Raw genomic sequence first — 22,364 nt, 5'->3', positions numbered from 1 at the left:
GTGAATAATGATGTATCAAAATTTGTCATAATATAATATGTTGCAGAAGGCAAAATTTTAATTCAAAATTAATATTACGATATTATATATTAGAACTATGTTGCACAAGACACCATATAAGTACCTATTATTTGGATAACAGTGGTATTCAGGTTTTATTTGATACCTATTGTAAATCTAACAAGTTTATATAAATTAATCAAACACTGTACAAATACAAATTTGACAATTGATTTATTTCTGCTTCTAAAAAGTTAATCCGAATTATAGTTTTTATCTTTAAAAAAAAACGATCGGTTATCAACTATCGGAAATATCCTCCTATATACTATAAGAAAAAAAAGAATAGTAGTAAACGTTGTGGCTGGCCGGAATCGAGAGGAGGCGCATGGTGTAAGGTGGTTGCTACGAAACATCGATAATTCCAGAGGCGCACACTGGATAAACTCTGTGGGACGACGCCGCCAGTGGCATCGTATCCGCCGCTTGATGTGGACCACCGTTTTTCCGCTCTCTATCCGCTTGATCCTAAATACTCTCGTATGCACGCGTGTTAAATAACCGTCGATAATAAAATTAATTAGTCATTTAAATCATATACAATAGTCGATCGTACAGTATTATAATACACGATTTCGGTAAGCAAACCACTGCCGTTTCCGTACTTGTGTGAGATCAACAATCGGTTTTGCACGGTGACTCACAAAAATGTTCGGTTTTTTTTATTAGTTCGTTTCGTATTTGCTGATCTATGAAAGAAACATGAAATATTGGGTGCACATAAATAGTGAGTAGTTATTGTTTTCAAACATTATTTTTATTTATTTTTTTATATAATATAGTTTTTTTTAACAACAACGTGCTTTCCATTAAAAAAAATTCTATATTACGCATGTTTTGTATTTTAAATATTTGTTGGTATGGTGTAAATTTTAACAGGGTGCATTTAAAATGTAAAAATCATTATTTATTGCTGTGTTGATATTATAGGCTATTGTTATTAATACGTCATTACGTTTTTATTAAAAATAATGACAGGATAAGTTCCTATATAACTAATGTTGATGTGTACAATAATTTACAATTATCAATCATTATTATCTACATAAAAATTTGAATTTACTTACAGTTACTTTATACTTTACATAATTGAATTGTCAAACCTATATAAAACTATAGGATAGGAAATCGTGAAAATGTGTACTCCCTTCTTCTTCGAGACCTAACTAGATAAGCATTTTTAATAATTGCAGTATATTTCATTGTACAATGTGCATTTTATTATGTATATTTTTTAAATGTAGTATTAAGAAAACCTATAAAAATGTGTTTAAATTATTAACTTTAGCTGCAGACAATATACATCTTCTTCTTCTTTATTGGCCTTTTCGTCTTTGCAGATAATGAACAAGATAAGTAAAAAAAACATCGAAAAAGTATTAAAAATATAGCGTAAAAATAATAAATTAAATGCTAAAACTATTTATTATTATATTTTTATTTATTATTTTTATAATTGTTGGCAAACAAAACTAAAAATTATAATAAAAAAAACTAGGGACAGAAGTTTCAAGTATCTATTGAAATATAACAAACATTTTGGATAAAACATTTAAGTGTGGGTTTCTAAACTGAAGGATAATTAGCGAGAATAGCAAACAAGGACTCTAGTTTGTAATAGAACATTATTAGGTTTCAATATATCATCATACTTATAATAATATAGTCATATGATCATAATAATTACGATCAATTATTTTATTTTGGCAGAAAATTTTATGAAATATTTTATATAATAAAATGATTAAATGAAGTGGATTATTTTTATTATAAGTTATTTTCTACAAAATTTATTAAATTTTACATATAGAATACATTTTTATTATTTTTATGAAGTATATTTAAACAGAAAAATATTGATAAAAAGTTCTTATTTAAAATATTATAGTTTTACTAAAAATATTTATTTAAAAATTATTAATTACTAGAATAAAATAAAAATTGATATACATAAAATATGATATTTTATTCAGTATCAGCCCAAATAATGTATTATTAAGTGTTTCCAAGTAGACTATTGTACTAATTTCACCTTTCTATATTATATTAAACAAGTATGTAAACATTTTCTTTAATTTTATCCTTGATATTAAATAAAAAAAAAAAAAAAAAAATGATATTCTCTGAATTATCTGAGATTATGTAGTAATGGATTTACCTTGGGATTATCTCTATAAAAAATAATTTTTTTCTTTAACTCTGTTATAACTGTTAAAACTTGTTATCCAATACATATCGAAATATGTTTGACAACATACCAATTCAGTTATGTCAAGGGAAAATAATATAACAAACACAATAGGTTCAGTAGGTAATTTTTATTTCGAACCTCGTATTATGAAAACACACTGGCTTAAAGTACACTAAACCTAAAACGAACACGAAAAAATCTTAAAATCCTTTCAGACACACATAAAAACCATTTGTTTCAACCCATTCCATTTAATAAATGGTTCCCTTGTTAGTGACCCGACGAATGTCCGTGTACGTGATGCTGGACAATCCCAACTCAGTATTTATTGTTAAATTCGTTCGTGATATAATTTGTTATACCAGTGAATTTTATTTTTTCTTGTTATCATTATTGAAAACGATCGAACCAAACTCAAATACTCGTATTTATACAAATAGTCCGAAAAATATATATATTAAATGGATGTGTATATTTATTCACATTATCTATATTTTTACAAAATGTATCTAAAGACTACGAACAATTTGTAAGTAAAATGTACGGATTTGGTGTATGTAGACTAAATATAAGTTATGAGCTTTAACTATAAATTTAATAACTGTATGATAGGACATTTTTTTTATAATACGATTTAACAAAACAATATTATTAATAGGTAATTTATTTGTGTTTTAAATTATATGGTAACAATTAACAATTTAATACATTATAAAATGTATCATACAGTTAGTTTTGTTTACTGGACATGAATAATGTGAAACCAAATTTTAATTATTTACAAAATCAAAAACTGTATGACGGAGGTATTTTAATACCAACAACTCCACCTCCACACTAAAAAAAAACTATGATATTATACTATATGAATGTATAATAAATTAAATAATTTGAATAATTTGAATACACTTAAATGTTTTAATTCAATCATAGCTCAATTAAACACCAATCTTTATGATTAACAAAATATAATTTTATAATTTTATTTGCTCTTAAATCTATAATGCATTCATATTTTGAGATTTTACTTAATTATTGCAATTCCAAAATAATATGTACAATATAGAATTTAGTAAAATATTGAAAAAGTGTTTCATGATCTAATTGATTTTAAGCTATAACTTCATAAAATAATTTCATGTCATTCGTAATAAAAATAAATCAACTCAAACATTCTAACACGGCGCTCTGGGTAGTCAATATCAGTACTGCGGTGTGTAGGTGGCACAATTTATAAAAAATATTAACAATATTTTTATTTCATTTTTAGTTAGATATTAACCGATTTGAATTAATAAACTCCATATATTTTATCGAAAATAAACGAACTAATATTGAAAAACGGATGTTAATGATACCACTAGACCTAATATACCTGTTTATAAAATGATAATTATTATAAAGAATATTTAACTTAAAAAACGTTCTATGTAAATCATGATAATCTATAACCAATGATCCCATAAAAAAAAAAAAAAAATTATAATTATAATATATGGATACATTTTCAGAAATATTACCGTAATAACTTAATTATTATTTTAAAATTACACGTTAGAATATTTTACATTATTAATGTCATATAGTTTGTTATAACATTAATGTAACGTTTATCCAATTAATAACTTTGAATAATACACGTTTTTTAGTTAAAAATAACCTTTATATAATTATCTTATCAGTAATTATTTTATTTATTTATTTTATATAATACGAATACTTTTAGTATAATATATAAATCGACATGGTATAAGTTATAATATCTGTTCGTCGAAATGTGTGCATTCTGCATAGTGTATAACTAGCAATCATTAAATATAGAAAATATGAATCTTAGAAAATAATTATGGATTTAATGTTTAAGATTAAAGTTAAAGTATCTATTTTTGAGATGTTATTTAATATTACACGCACTTCATTTTTTTTTTTTGTATTCTCGCCATTTTAAAATAATAATAATATAGTGACACTTTTTTGACTGAGTGTAATTTATGAATGTATAAAAAATTATATTTATGACTGTAATACTATTATTGCAGATACCATCAGGTGTAACTTATTAATTTATGTGTTGCGTTTGTCCATAGTAATATCAACGTATTAAATAAGTTATATTAATTATAATAAATGATTTTCAAATGTAGGTATCCAAAGTTATTTTGATGCAAATAATACTTTATATTTGAAAGAATAAAATTGTAAAAATAAAAAAAAAACCGTTACACATTGCATATTCGTTTTAAATTACATAAATATTTTTACAAATATCATGAATTCCCAATTTATATTTTAATATAAAATAAGATATTGGTAAAATCTGACGGATAAATATATTGAGTCCTAGGTATGTATATTCCAGCCATCTTGTATAGTTTTATGAGCCATTTCAAAGTAGCTGAAATTACGGTATTTTATTTTAGCTATCTACGGGTTATTAGTGTCATACGATCGGTTACTGTAATAATTATGATAATAGTCTTTACATTTTCAAAAATACATTTCAGACAAATAAACTTTAAGTTAAGTATTCGTGGATAAATGTATCATTAAATACGTCTTACTTTTAGCAGCGCTATATAAAAATAAAATAACCACTATCTAGTTATTGAATTATTATATTGTATTAACTTTGATTTTAAGAAATTGTCATTAATGTGTATTATAATATATAAGGCTCATAGTTTCTTTTAAAAATAATACTAATTTTCTTGATTCTTTAAAACTGCTCGTGAAAACTAAAGTTTAATAGTGTTGCGTGTAAATAAACCAATAAATTACGTTAAATAGTCAATTCCTTTCATTAAACTAATATCTCGCTATAAAATATTACTACTTGCCAATAGTTATAATATCTAGTCTGTCGCCACATAATCCTAACAGAAAACTACAGAATTGCTATCTATTATTCAACCCATTCGTAGTATACCCATTTTTATATCGATTAACGAACATTTTATCTATTGAGTTCATTCACCTTCGTAGTTCTAAGAACTATGTCATCTGCATAAGCTAGTGATTGAACCTTTTGATCACGTAACTAAAACCTCGTGGAACTTTGTTTTCAAAGCGATTTATCACTTTACGCAATGCAAGGTTAAATAATATTGGCGGTAAGCCATATCCTTGTCTCAATCTCAATCTTAAACTCATCTGTAACACTACCAACAACATTCATCTTAAGAATACTATTCTACCACCACTGTGGCTGTACCAATCTTACCAGAAATAGAATGTAATATAATTGTATAAAGTTTAAATTATATGTTTCATTTAAGAAGTTGGTAAACTTTGTTAACCAAAATTAATAAATTAAATGTGTAATATCTGATCACAAAAGACATCGAGTATCATAATATTTTAATAAATATAAATACGTCTTATCTAAATTATTATTCCCCGATACCGTTAACAATAATTATTTTCAAATTAAATGAATGGTAAACAAAAAATAAATAAAAAATCTTGAATAAAAAAATAATTAAAATGTATTAAAAAATACACTGTCTCCTTATTTACAAATTAACTGATAAAATGTACAGTCTTCTTTGAACGTATTTTATCATTCGTATTTATATATATAAACACATACACCAAACACATATTTGGTTGTGATATGGACATTCATGAACAATATAGCATTTAGATACAAAGTCTATTGATGTCGATCGACTTAGGATTACTACGGTTCTTCAATATACATACTAAATGGAAGTCACAGAAATTCATAAGATACGCTATAAGCTCATTAACTAGTGGCGAGTAAACCTACAAATAAATTTACAATCATTCTAAAATCCAATAATCTAGAAGATTTGTAACCAAAATCATTTCCGAAAATCCTCAAGGGATGTTAAGATATATTGTTCATTCTTTTGAACAACTAGGAAAAAATATACCTCATCTCTAATTATCTAGTACATAAATATAATATGTTCTGAAATAAAAATATTATTATTTTGAATATAAAATAAAAATAAATTGTAAACATCATTTACGACTTATATTTTATCACCTATTGATTTAAAATAAAAGATGTTTTACATTTTTATACATTATTTGGTAGATATCATTTAAACATTCTGCTAAAGTAATATTATTCAAAACTCACGACGTTTCATATTCAATGCATATAGTTTGAATGTATATTTTTTTATATATTATAATTTTTTTTATTTATATTTATATATATATATATATATATATATATATATATGTATATACAGGGCGATTCTTTAAAGTGGGTACGCTAATTATCTCGAAAAGTATTTACTTTTTTCAAAATATTTTTTACATGGTTTCAAGTTGTTAAAAAACCAACGTTTTTATTAAAAAATTATATTTTTAAATATTTTTTATCCTTACCATTTTTGAAGTTTTTTACTTTTTTGAATGACAAAATAGAGTTTTAATTTCATATTCCAAAGCAAAATATTTTTCTAAGTATTTTGATTCACAAAAATCGAATTTAGGGCTAGTAATTTTTTAGTTATAAGTATTTAAAGTTTAGATTGGCAGAGTGGAGTGGTACGGGGTTACCCCGAAAAATGTTTGTCCACTACTCCGCTTGTCTAAACTTTAAATACATATAACTCATAAACTACTCGTCCTAAATTCGATTTTTATGAATCAAAATACTTAGAAAAATATTCTGCTTAGGAATATGAAATTAAAATTCTATTTTGTCATTCAAAAAAGTAAAAAACTTCAAAAATGGTAAGGATAAATAATATTTAAAAATATAATTTTTTAATAAAAACGTTGGTTTTTTAACAACTTGAAACCATGTAAAAAATATTTTGAAAAAAGTAAATACTTTTCGAGATAATTAGTGTACCCACTTAAAAGAATCACTCTGTATATCAGTGGAGTATCCAGCATTTTTTTTCGGGTGTGGTGGGAGGGCTTAAAAAGTATAACATTAAATTGTGTTGAATTTTATTTGTGATGTTTCGATCGATCATTAAATGAATTAAACATTGAATAATTTTCGGTGGGGGGGGTACAACCCTATAACTCCCCCCCTGGATACGCCACTGATATATATATTATAAATTATAATAAATTCTGTTTTGAGAGTGATAAAAAATATCAATATTTTATTTTGTTTAGTCAAGTTCAAAGTGTACGATTATTGGTTATCAGTTGAGTATTATACCGAATTCTTATAACAGTCACTATTTCGACAAGTATTAATGTTTTAAAAATATTGTTTTACATAAAAGTATTATTTTTTTTGTTTGTTATTTAAAATGATAACTAAGATTTTAAATTTTATATTCTAAATCCGAATATTTTCCGGGAATTTAGATTTAAAAATTGATTTTTGAACAAGAAGTTAATTAGTTATTATTTCCTTTTAGTAAGTATATGTTTTGATGTTGGCTGGAGGTATGCAACAAAATAATGAATCACTTCTCCACTCATGACTCATCTATTAATTTGAGATTCATATGGTAATAACTTATTAAATACTAATTCAAATTTCGATTATTATGTACATCAAAGTATTCTGCCTAAGAGTATAAAGAAAAAGTGTAAGAAATATAATTATTACATAGTATGGAAAAAATTGTTTTCAATTAATTCAATTACCTACAATTATTTCAGAAATATTAATTCTTTTACATACAAATATAAAATGGGTGTTTACTATTAAAACAATCACATCATTGTATATGTACAATGTTCAATATTTTTTAAGAAAATTATAAAAAAAATTATTAAACTCATAAAGTCATGAAACATATATCGTTCAAATAATTGGTCATATTTAATGTGTATTAATATTATCTATTAACTGACATGTAAATCCTACGATATATAATGGCCACTGTTTACTAGGAAAATTTTAATAATATTTTATAAGTACCTATATTATATATATTCAATCTGACGAAGTTTTAAAATACTAACTCAGAGAATTCTTATAGGATTAGTATATTATTATAATATAACATAATAGATAATTTGATTATTTTCGGTTAAGTTATAATATTGTAATTTGTAATTTAATAGATTTTTTTACCATAAGGCACTTTAAATATTTAGTTGGAAGAAATATAATGTGTTTTTGGATTTTGCAATGAAACCTGAAAAAAATTTCCATTTAAAAAACGTTTTACTTATCCGCAATACGTTCCATTCTAGAAAAACGTAACAACAATCTCGGAAACCAGAACACCATATATTTATCAGTAAATCGATGAAAAACATATTCAAATCAGTTGCGGTATCAGATCAATACTGTTCAGTTTCGAAGGACAAAGTTAAGAATGGCCTTATTTTTATATACATTACCTGGGTCCTGTGGACCTCATTGACGACCCATAGCAGTATTATTTCATAGCTCGACCCAAGATATTGCTTTACCTACATCAATATTTTAGCTCACTGTATTTCCGCCCTTTTTACATGGCACAGTGTATACAAAACTGCAATGAGATGTCAGTATCATCCGGATTTCGAATAAACAATTTACAGTTTTAACAATAAACTACCTGTAAAGATTTTTTTGTACCTATGTGGATTTTTTTCTTCGCAATCGTCGTCTGGTATGATGCCCAAAGTCACGCATATATAAAACTGGATTTGTTTTGTATGACATAGATGGCATAGTTGGCATAGTATTACTTAGGGGAAAATGTCAAACACATTTATCTTACTCAATATTATAAAAACCAAAATACACAGCGTATTAATGATATTTAGAAAACTTCTTAAATCACATATTTTAAATCCTTAGCTGTGAAAAAGAAAGATTGAATATTTTTAGAAAGCATTATTGGGTCAAGAAAGTTCTGTAAGTATTTTGAATGGCTATGATTTTTCGCTCAGTTGGTTTTATAAAAACAGTTTTTTTTTTTTTTACTTAATCTAGTTATTTAGAAAGTTTCTAAGACCCGTTGAAAATCAAAATCAATTTAAAAAAAATTTAGTTTTATATTAATTGGTTATTTTGCATTGATCAAATTAATCGTGGGTTTTATATTTTGAAAATGTAAGGATATAATTTTTTATTATACAGGGTGTAACAGATAGAACTGACTTTTAGAATAACTTTTGTTCTAATTAATATTGTTTTAATTTTTTTTTTTTTGTTTATTATCAAGAGACCCTTGCGCTACACGTACAATAAAAAAAAAAATTCATTTTTTTAATAGTACAAATAAAAAAATTTAAATTTGATTAAATTTTTGTTGGAACATTGAAAACAGCCAATTTGTACATTTAATTAAAAGAAATATTTTTATGGTAAACATATTTATCTAAATCAATTAATTTATTTTTTAGATTTTTTTAAAATATCAATATTTTTTTGTATAAATTACTTTGGAGCGTTATAACTTCTTTCAAATATTATTTCTGAAATGATTATATTTCTTAAATTAGTTATTAATTATATAATTTTCACAATTTTTATTGTACGTTTAATTAGCATAATTTTTTTTTTTTATTCAGTTCTATCTGATACACCTTGTATAGGTAATATATTATTTATTACGTATATTATATTATTGTCCGTAATTTAATCTAATATACTTCAATATTTTTGGCAAGGCTTACTTTTAGAAAGATTCTATATTGTAAAAGGGTTAAACATATCGATTTTAATTTTGATATTACACTTTTTATACTTATTTAAATATTAAGTGACGTATTAAATTCTTTAATATACTTAGTAAAATATATTATACAGTACATTATTCAATAATACTGTGTGGACTTATATATTATGTATAATAATAAAATAATATAATATAGGATTTTAAATTACTATATAACACATAATTTTGTAGTATGATTCTTTCATCTTTGTCTTTAAAAATATATTTTTAAGTTGTACATATAATGACGGTGGTCAAAATATGGTGCATACTTGTTTAATCTATTTTATAAGCTGAATTATGTAATTTACTAACAGGCACATTCACATTTAATAATTAAAATATGTATTAAGGAAAATAAATGCTGTTAATATTTTATATAATATGTATATATATATATATATGTATGTATGTATTATATTACATTAGAATTATAGATATTTTAAGATGTACTTATATAATCAAATGTTATTATGATTATTTGAGTTGAACGCTGAAATATTATTGGTAAGTTTAGAAAGTAAATACAACGAGTGTGTACTAAAATAACTCAATACATATAATTATACACATGCGAGTTTATATTAAGTTAATGTAATTGATATTTATTTGGTAACAAAAAAAACAAAACTGTAGATTTTAAAGTTTGGTACTTTGGTTTACCGATTATCCTATGATTTATAAATGTATTATTATATAAAATTGATTAAACAGATACATTTTCATTATAAATATATAACCAATATAGTTGTTATACCATAAGTTGAATGAATCGTATTATGTATCACGAATGAATGGTTCTAAAGATTTTTTTTTAACCTTAATATTGAAGGTGATTTGTAAATAAATAAATATTTGTTTGAATATATCTATGTTAAAAATATAGTAATGATATTTAGTACCAACGATTTGCTAAAAAAATGTATTCAAGCTTTTATTTAGATATTTTTCTAAAAATCATTTTTGAAAATAATATAAATTATTATATTCTGAGGGTACCATAAATATGCACAAATTTAAAATGTGTTATCTTTTGCTGATGTTTGTTATTTTATTAAATACATCATATGATATGATAATATTAAAGAGTTGTACATTGGTAAAGTATAGGTGTTAAAAAATATAAATAATATTACCTATAGTAGGTATGAAATTTGCTTGATTACTTGGAAACTGATATGTAATATATTTTATTAATAACCATTTTGTATACAATATATCAGTTGATAAGTATTAAACTCAATAAATTGTTATTTATTTTTAGTATTTAATTTTAGTAAATAAAACTCATAAATACTTCAAGGGATAAAAATAAAATTGATTGATTTAAATATTCGAAGTATCGTGGATTTGAGTTATCGCGACTAGGCTGTAATTATTGATAGTTTGTTACTATCGTCCTGGATACCTACTTAGTCGCATAATTCTATATATCAATTACCCATTTAGGTAATTGTATACAATTAGAAAAAAATCACAGTCAATTACAATAAGTACATCCATCAGGTTACACCCATGACCGAACATAATTAAATATTATGTGTACAACTAAAAATTGTTTAAAATTATAAATGAAATGACTAATTTGCATATTAATAGTACATGACTGTAATCCGTTTTTTAATAATACATTATACAATTTAAAATCATTATTTTTAAACATTTTAATTAAATATTAATAGACTACTTCTAAAATCAGTTTCACTCCAGTGTATGTATTATATTATAGTCTATTTTTAAATTGAACAAGAAAAACAACTTCATAATTTACTTTTCCCATTATATTTTACCTATTTAAAAAACGTATAAAACCATAAGTGTTAATTTTTACATCTACCATTTACATATTGAAAATTTTATAAAATGTCCAATCTATATTGCCCGTAACATATATTATAATATACATGTTATTATCAATGATGTAAATTAAGTAGTTATGTAAATTCTTGGCTTATATGATGAGCTCTTAAAATTAGTAAATGATATCGTCAATGCCTAGGAATTAATTGACAACATAGGAAATGTTGTAAAAAACAAATATCTTGCTAACACTCTTCTTAATATGACTATGCAATTACTTTAATGTTTAATATTATTAAACGAAATAATAATAATTTTGTATAGTGAAAAGTATAAGTTATAGGTCAGAAATAGAATAATACTTATCAATTGTACATAACTTTACACAAATAAAATTAATAAAATTATTTTATCATTTTATAATCACTATTATAGATAAATACTAGAGAAATGTATGTTATGCAATGTGTTCGTAAGTACAAATATTTTAATTTAAATAATTGTTATAACAAATACGATATCGCGATTTGTATTGCATGCTTACTATATAGGTGACAGATATATCCGATAGACATATTTTACTTAATAGGTACGTCATGTACAACTATGACAGCTGGAAAATACGTTATTGTTATTAGGTACATACTTATAGATAAATCAATAAATCGATTTTATAATACAAGGCCGTTTCTGAATAAACAAACAAAAAGTTGTTTTAACATTTGTTTATAAATTATGTCTAAAAATTCCCAGAATTTTTTTTATAACCAAAAAAATGCTCAACTCCCCGTAAATAATGGATATTAATGTTATTTCCTAGTCAATACCGTATGCTGTCTAATTTGATCGAAAATACCGTTATTGATCAGTCATTAACACTAATTCCTTATTTTACGTTTTAGCCGGTAATATTTATTATATTCATTAGACTTATTTATAATATTAATAATATTAATCAATTCATTATATGAATCAAGGTAATTTATTTGTTTAAAATTTAAACATTTAACAAAAGTTTTTATATCAGATGACTTTTTCGTTCACATTTGTAATTATTGATTTTGGTACTTGTAAAAATTTAAAGTAAACGCGTTTTACTAAATGCGTGCTAGCAGTTTATTTTATTTCGTTGTCATCACAAATATTACATAATATCTATTTTTAGAAAACGACAGTTGAAGTCATTTAACTGGATTTGAAAGAGCACGTTAAAGTATTTCATTCAATGGTTTATCTGAATTCAAGGAAATTAAAGAACCTGAGTTAGTAAAATCAATACAGCTAGTGAAGTAATATTTGTACGCAAGCTTTTGAAATAACTTTTATAATGAACCAAATAAATTACCGTTTGGTAATAATTCACTTTATTGTAACGATGATGCTGAAAAACTAAGTTGTAATGCGCTGTGTTAAACAATAGATAATAACATGAAGTTGATAATTTTAAATTATTTTTATCGTTGAACAAGTCGTTAAAAAATTAGTTAATTATCAAAAATGTTTATGAAATTATTAAATTAACTTACCAGAAAATCATAAACGATTTACACTTTCTATTTGCCATCGGTAAACTGACAAATATAAAGATGGCAAAAGATTTCCCCAGTGGGACACGAAGATGTCGTATAATAATAGATTTATTAATATTGACATTATTTTTATAAAGCATAGAAATAATCATTTTGGTATGTGTGTGGGTGGGTGCTGTTGTTGGTGTAGATTTTTGGAGTAGAAGATGTTTAGTGGACAAAAGTTTCAGATGTAAGCGTAGCAATGGTTGGCATGTGTTCTAGTTGTCGATAAATAACTATTATCCTTTGAGTATGACTCCTCTCGAGCACTGACTATACCCCACCACCGACGGATATTAGCCGCAATTTCCTGAAAGCACTCTAATGGATATAGCCGCGTGGTTTCCTCCTGATCCTTTTCTCCATAACAATTAGGACTCGGCATTTCAATCTCTCTACGACCGCATTGTCCGGCAATTTGTTTGGTTTCTATTTACCACCAACCCACACATCCCCGTCATCGAAACGTTTTTAAATGTTCCCAACATGCGTGATAAGGTCGACGTGTAGACGGTATCTCAGTCATTGCTAGTGGCCATAGACGTTGGTTCATCGCTTTTCAACACTACATATTATTACACAATTTGATGCGATTCGCTTTTTTACTATCTGTACAATGTGTTTTAAGTCAACAAATAGCGATTGAAGTCAATTCGCGGTAAAAACCATTCATAACTATTTATCTATTAAAAATAATATAACATTATGTGTCAGTAATCATTGTATGGTTTTTTTTTCATTGCGGTTATGCGTGTCATACTTTTATACTTTCATGTAAGTACGTAATGATATACTCTACACACCATGGCAACCATGTCAAACTTGAACTCCAGCAATGAAGAATACGATATCTATATGACTTTTATGCATTGTGTTTAGGTGGAAAAAAAATGAAAATGAAAACATTGTTTTAATACGTACCTATCTCGTGTTGTTTTGTATACCCCAACGAAAAACGCCCCTTTGTTTACCACACGAATTTTTCGACACATTATCTTACATTTTAATTGGATTTCAAATTATTGTTCTTTGATTTGAATACACAACAAAAAATGAATATCATTTTTCTCAGTATTTTTTCAAGTAACAAATAGGTAGAATTGATTAAACTGTCAGTAGCATTGTTCTTCTACGAATAATAATTAAAATAAAATAAAAATCAATAAATAAATATTGTAAATTTCAAAGGCGTATTTCTGCAAAATCTCATTGATATAAAATATAAATAACAACCACAATATACTCAATCAAATTTATATAATGAAAAAAGAAATAAAACATTCAGAGGACAATGTTTATAATAATTCCCAAATAATAGTTTCTTATGGATTACGTTAAGATCCAAAATATTAGATAAATATTATGTATAGTTCTTATTACTTTATTTAAAGGTATAACAGTTGTCAGGTAATAATATACATTAATTTTATACCAGCTATTAAAACCCTATATTTCATCGGTAACACTTACATAATCACATGTTTTTCATCATCAATAAATTTCTAAAGGAGTTAACACAACTAACCAAAATACAACATGATTTAAAATATCATGAAATGTTCAATAACGTTTAATTAAACTAATAGGAAGTTAATAAAATCAATAATGAAAAAAATATATAATTCCAACTTTTTTTTTTATTATTATTATAATAAGCCACAACAACATAGATTATTGGCTTTTGTTATACATAATGGGGTAATATAAATATAAGTATAGATAAAAAGTGTTACATTTTATACATGTATAGAAAAGGCAGTGGGAGAGTTCTACAATCGTGGGGGTGTGATTAGATTAGGTTATATAATTTAGTTAATTTTAATGAAGTGAATATTTTTTGGATGTTGTCTGGATCAGGGCCTAGATCTTCTTGAAGATTGTCAGCTAGCTTGAGGTTGATTCTAATGTCGTTGTATTCTCGACAGAAGCATATGATGTGTTTGACGGAGAGAGTTTCACCACAAGTGAGAATTCCAACTTTTAATATTTATTGAAGCATATGTAGCAGTTAAATTTATAATACATTATACATTATAATAAGATAAATAATTTATATCACTTTCTACGTATTTTTTTTAATATAACGAAAATTTTTATATTCCAATTTTTATCAATTTATTTAGTTATACGCAGATTTCTAGTAGTAATAAAAAGGTATGGAAAATGGAGAAATGAAATATTTGGGTACAGGTTATTAAAATTGAAGAAAAGTAATGAAAAAACTCTCCTAACCACATCCACCAACCTATACATATATAATTTTTCATATCCTTTTCTCATTCTGAGTTTAAAGTTTCATACTGTTTGTAAGTTTTTCGGGTTCCACTTGCATGTTTTTATAATATTCCAGCCATAAAAGTCACATCAATAGTCAAAACCATATACTAAATATGAATGCAATACATCATAAAAGCGTAGCCGTTAATGTGTTCTAAACTTTAAGTACTAAAACTGTTGTACGTATATATCATATTTTATTATGTACTTGCACACAACTAGTAAATTTAATTATAAATATACATATTACATATATTACAATAATAAATAATTAATATGTACCGGCACAATTTTTCTTATTTAACTGATCAAATATTCTGTTTAACCTCAGCCATTATTAAAAAAATTTTTAAATGTAAATAAATTGTTGCGTTTTGATTTGTGTTCACTGAAAAATTATTACAGACAAATAATGAAGTAGTGAAAGAAAACAAATGATTAAATTTTACAATACATAGTTATACTTGATTTTAAATTATTTTTTTTATATATTAACAATGATAATATTTACATAATAAGGCACTTATTCCTAAAAATATTATTTTACATATTTAAGAACATATATACTATATTTTCATAAGAAAAAAACAACTAATTTTCATTATATTCAAAGTAACAAATTAAGTAATAAAACGACAAAATTAAAGAAATTATATGTTTGTTTGTTTAAATACAAAGTGACAACTTTTGTTCCTTTAATTATTATTGAAATTGTATTCATGAACCTATACTTATCTAGAAATGGTTTAGTAGGACCATTTTAATTATTATCTGAATAAGCAATTCCAAATTTCAGTCACGTAATTTTTACTTTACACAATGTTGTTTATAATCGGTTATCAAAACAGTTTTGAAAAGTTAACCATTTTGATAAACCTAATACATCTATTATATTAATAAATAAATAATTTTTATATTTATTAAATTATAGATATAATATTTGGATTTGTGTTGTGTAAGATTTAAAATACCGTTGAGTATAGTATATCATAGGTACTATAATTAGCTACTATTAGGTTTATACTATTTAAAACCTAAGAATACAATACTCTTTAATTTATACAAACAACATAATATACTTCAAACCGAATATATGTTTATTATCATTATTACATTACCTACAATTAATGCTATGTAAATAATATGAATAGTTAAATGTTATATAATTCATTTAAATACCTAAATCTAATGTTCTTTTAATCATATAGCCTCATATTCTTTAAACGTTTTAGGAGCCACTGTAAATGTCTTTGAACATAATCAGCCATATTGTATTCTTTTTTTCTTCTATTTCTTCTTGTCGTATTCTACCGCTCCAACGTTTAATTCTGTTTCTCTCAAGATCACTTTTCTTGTCTTTTCACTCACTTCTGTTGGGCATTCTATAGCTGTTATAGTTTTTTTTTTTTTTTTTTGATTCCTTTCGTTTTGCGCGATACGTTTATTAATAAAGTATTTTAAACTGCAGTATTACGGTTAGAAACTCAACATTATTATAAAAATACATCAGATTTAAAGAAATTAGGAGATTATAAACTCGCCAAAAAAATGATTTACATTGTATCAGACAATTCTTTAAAAAACATTTGACTTAAAAATTTCAAAATACAAAAAAATAAGAAGAATCTAATACGATATCAAGATGAATACTATTGATTGATAAATCTATTGTGCATAATATGAAATCTCGTGCAGGCACCAGAGCAGTAATCAGCAATATAACTCCAGCTTAGGTTTTTAGAATTTAAGGCTTCTTCGACGGTTACTCAGTTATGTGCTATATATCTGACATACAACACGTGGTACTTTTCCAAAGATGACGCAACTCGTTGACATAATGGCATTAACAAACGAACATATACGTTAATCAAACGTAGACTAGAGTACGAATTCTTGGCTAACCAAAGAGACATAGACCAAAAACAATTTCATAGAGACTATCGGCCGTCACGATTATTCTACGTTTTGTACATAAAATATTCCTTTTTGGGACTACCTGTTAAGTTCGCTTTCCACTCTGTTTACCTTTTCCATAATTCTGATCCCTATACTTAACAGTTAACACCACTATTGTACGCAACGTCGCACAAGACCTGGCAGACAATTCAAGAATAATTTACCATGCTGGCCACCTTTTTGGGTACCATCTTATAGAATAATTCCCTCGAATTGTCTATATTGTTGATTTGATTTATATTAAATATTATTATTGTATAATTAAATAATTTTTATTTATAAAATTAAAAAAAAGGAACGTGAAAATAAAACCAATTAAAAACATTTTAGTAGATAAAATCCATAAGAAAAATATAATATTTTTTTAAAAATAATGTTGTCCTAAATATATATTACATATTATTTTTAAAAAAGGAGAAAGAAGATAATATCATCCGCTCTATTATATTATATGTTCGAAGTATACATTGTCATTGAGAAGTATGTCACTGTGATTTATTATGTCAAATTTGTATTCAATAATTTCTATGCAATCATTGCATACGAAAAATTATGTCGAACGAAAATAGTATGCTAATATATACTACTAAGTATATTTTATAATGATATTAAAGTAGTTTATTTTTCTATTCATAAAATATCAGATTAAATTAATTTTTTCCAAAAATATTGCATTTAAAAATATAATTGTGTGTAAAAATATAGGTAATAATATACTTTAAAAGTTTCAAGTGTCCATGAATAATATTTTTAAATTACCTACAACAAAATAACTAAAACCATTATTCTTTGTTTAAATATCTAATTTTAACTTAAAATGCCTTTCTAAAAAAAGTGTTAATATTTTTTTAAGATTTTTTTACAACATGGACTACTTAAGAGAAACCTTATATTCAATTTTCTATCCTTAACTATAAAAATTGGACATTTTATAAACTTTTAACTACAAAATTATTTTCAAACTTTCGTGAATTTGACGAAATTTATAAGAATTTATATCTTTTATATCTTTAAATACCTACTTTAACAATTAAGGTGGAAACTTGTACCAAATGTTCTAGCTTTTAACTTATGAAAAATAAAACATATACAAAATTAAAAATGTCTATAAATAGTTTAAAAATACAAAATATTTGTAAAATTATTCCATTTACAATAAATTATGATTGAAACATTTGTTGAAAATTTGAAGTATCTATGGTTAGGTTAATAAGAAAGAATTTAGTAAGAAAATCATTATTTTACGCTTGAATGTTTAATTTTGTCAACATTTAAAAATTTAGACATTGATCACTGATAAAAAATATTTGTAGATTCACGCTCAACTTTTTTTAAATACTAAATACTAATTCTCTAAATACTGAAATCTCTATAAATGTCTATATGAAATAATGTTTCTTTGTTTATCTTATATGGACTCAACAATTACGGGGCCGTTTTAAATTAAAGTTATAACAATAGATTCTTTGAGACTCGGAGTGCGAATATTATAATATCTTTTTTTATCAAACAATATTATAGGTTGCTTGTAGACGTTTGAATTTAATACCTATTGAATTACGAAAAACGAATGGTTTTTATTCTTTCTATTTAAATGATGTCATTGGATACAGATTATATTCCTATTGTAAATAAAAGAAATATGGAATTTAAAAATGTTTAAAAATATTTTTAAAAAATGAAAAATAAATAAATCTTAATACTAAAAACGAATGAACAAAATTACAGTGATTATTGCTTGATTTGCTTTCTTAATTCTGGACATATTTTTAATGTAAATACATAAAGATGAACACCAGTCTTAATAAACCTTGATTTACGTTTCGCATTGGCTTTTAACGATTCGTTAAATCTGTCTACTGTTGTTTATGTTTACAACAAAAATATGTCCAGCAATATTAAGAAGTGGAAAATCATAAAATTAAAAATGCCTGTTGTGTTTGTGTTATATATTTCAACAAAATCTATACGAAAACCGAAACAATTATTGATTAATTTTAACCCAGTCAAAGTAAGATTAACTTATACAGCTATTAGTTTATACAATTTGAAATTGTTAGGTATGTAAATGTATAGAATACATTTAGAATTAAATAGTGTTTTTATTTTTTTCATTTATTATCTCTTACAGATAAATAATATTTATGAACCACCTATCTATCTATAAATTATCAACAGAGGTATCTTTTAGGAATTTAAGATATTACATTTTTATACGTAATGCATTGGTCTGTAGGAAATTGGCCTAATAATTATAGAATTATTTTATAATATAATATATCTGATCTATGTTATATTTTACTTGATTTAGAACCTCCTTCATTTTTTCCATGCATATACTTCTTAAGGATTACTTAAAAAATATACAAAATATTAGTATTCTTTTGTACAAACTTTATTTTAAAGTGAGTTATTAGAATCTTAATTTTTTTTATTGAAAATTGTTAAGCATAAATATTTATGTATACATAAAAATTAAAAATATTATGTATATATATATATATATATATATATATATATATATATATACGTATATAGATACATATAAATCGAAATTTTACAATTATTATAAAAACTAGAATATATACCTATTTCATTTATTTTAGATTCAATTTAAAATTATTATTAATGACTTTTATCCTTCGAACATATAACACATAACTTAGAAATCGTGACGATATAATTAAGATCTGCAGTCGTAAGTATCAAGTATAAACACTGCAGCGTATCACTGATTGTTCCTCCTGAACATCTCTATATGGGATACAAACAACATGATTAGGTCAACTTTCTCACTTTACAAGATTACCAGATATACAGTATGGTGGACCGATACTTCTGGACAGTATACGTATGAATCGGAAGCAACAGCCTTTCGAATTCTGTCCAATACGTCGTATGCATCATAATATCTGGTTTTCGTTTTACCAAAAACAGTTGTTTTTCGTTTACGCCAATCACCACCACGTGGTTTCTCTTGTTTTTCTTATTAAATTGGGTCATTTTTTTCTTTTAACTGACATCCTAAGAATGACACTAGGTACTGCAATTACGTGATAACATATTTATATTTGTTTTTACCCCCATTATATAAATAACTCAATAACTGTGTATACCTACGTATTTTAACCATACACATTAAGTCAGTGTGATTGGTATAATTGATCACTATTATTAACCGGAATTTCATCATTACATTGGTGTGGGATTAAAATCAACAATATCTAAGATCTAATAATGATCAACACTATCTTAGACCACGTTAACTACCTACTCGTTTAAATTTTAATATGGATGAGTTAACATTTCCGAAAAAATCCTCAAATTATAAATTTATATAGTTGAATAGGGTGGTTCTCATTAAAAAAAAAAAATTAAATTAAAACGTTATGGATACTCTTAAATAATAAATAATATTTAAAAATATAAGAACTTTTAAAAATTCCAAAATATGCAAATTTTAATAAATGCGTTGTTATTGGATAAAAGTGTGATGAGCAAACATAGTGAATCATTCTATCTATGTACCATAAGTACCTACATTTATTGCCTTTATTAGACAGTACCTTTTTAAACGGTTATCAGTTTTAAATAAAACAAATTGAAGTAGCTTGACAAATATTAAAATATAGCTGTGTGAATATAATACTCTTGCATACAAAATACGTTAGGTAGGAACAGTGATACATGAGGGAATAAAACCACTTATAATATTATGATTATATACCATTGTAAATAATTACAATTAATTTAATCTTGAATCGAAAATAGATTTATAGTATTCAGATTGAATTACATTTTTCGAACTTTTAAATTAACTATAAAGGCATGCGGCTTTTAGTATTAGTTAATATAACACTTGAATTAAATATTTTCTGTCAAAAATATATTTTTATAACCATATTATATATCATTATATATCAATATTGTTATTAATTATAATATTACGATAATATATAAATAGTTAAAAAATTGTTTTGTTGGTTTTACATGTATTTATAATATTATATAAATATAAATTAACAAACTTTTTTTATTATTTTGAAGTAAGTAGGCCATTTTTCATCTTTGTAAAATATTAGTTAACTTTTGACTGTAATTCAGATGGTGAAAAGTGTTAAATAATCCCGTCATACCTGCTAAGACGAGTAAATATATTTTTTTTTAATGTTTACCTGTGTCATTACAGATAAATATTGTTTTGTAAAAAGTTTTCAAAAACCTTAATGTTCATTGTATTACTGCTGTAGACTAGTAACACGAATTCATCATTACATGTTCCCATTTATATCTTCGAGCGTAAAAACAATAAGTATAACTTATTTATTGAATGAAAACCCAACGATCAATAACTTCAGTTATGAGAATCTATGTATTATGATGAGAAAATATTATTAATGTTTAGACATAGTTTAAAAAAAATGAAAAAGAAAAACAGATAATTGGCAAAGATAATAAGTTTGATAATCAACATTTTAAACATGGTAAGAGAATAAAAGGTGAAATTTTGTTGAAATTGATGGCGAAAGTTTTCTAGTTACCGTTGGCATGGCACCTTTTTACCCTCTCGAGTTGATGCCAAATCTACTCCGTAGCCGCTTTTGAATCCACATATAATGATATACGTATACTACCTATGCTCTTTCGGTGTTTTTATATTTATTTACAATTTAATCGTATTTTTTTTTGTTTGTATTACATTTCTTAAATCGGTAGTTGTGTGTAATAAGAACAGGGTGATTTTGTGTCGTGTCCGTACAAAAGTATTTAACGTTATGACTTCCAATAAATGTTTTCTCATCGTATCGTGCATCTAATGTGTGCTCGACAATAAGTGTGTACACGATTTTACACGGAATAAAATAAGGATAGGACATCGTATTTGGTTGGAAGATGCGATTTGCG

General features: G+C 24.7%; 1 protein-coding gene across 2 annotated transcripts in view; it reads left to right on the top strand.

The window, feature by feature from the left end:
• The first annotated feature begins 478 nt into the window (after positions 1 to 478).
• LOC107173405 (5-hydroxytryptamine (serotonin) receptor 1B) overlaps positions 479 to 22,364 on the top strand; it is a 227,506-nt gene continuing 205,620 nt past the window's right edge. For both annotated transcript variants that reach the window (XM_089220486.1, XM_089220487.1), the window contains exon 1: positions 479 to 787. The gene's annotated coding sequence lies outside the window, so the exon portion shown is untranslated. The remainder of the gene's footprint in view (positions 788 to 22,364) is intronic.

Source organism: Diuraphis noxia, unplaced genomic scaffold (genome assembly GCF_037042655.1).
Source record: "Diuraphis noxia isolate RWA-SAM2 unplaced genomic scaffold, SU_Dnox_SAM2 contig0002, whole genome shotgun sequence".
Classification (NCBI taxonomy): domain Eukaryota; kingdom Metazoa; phylum Arthropoda; class Insecta; order Hemiptera; family Aphididae; genus Diuraphis; species Diuraphis noxia.
This window is presented reverse-complemented; position numbering and strand designations above follow the sequence as displayed.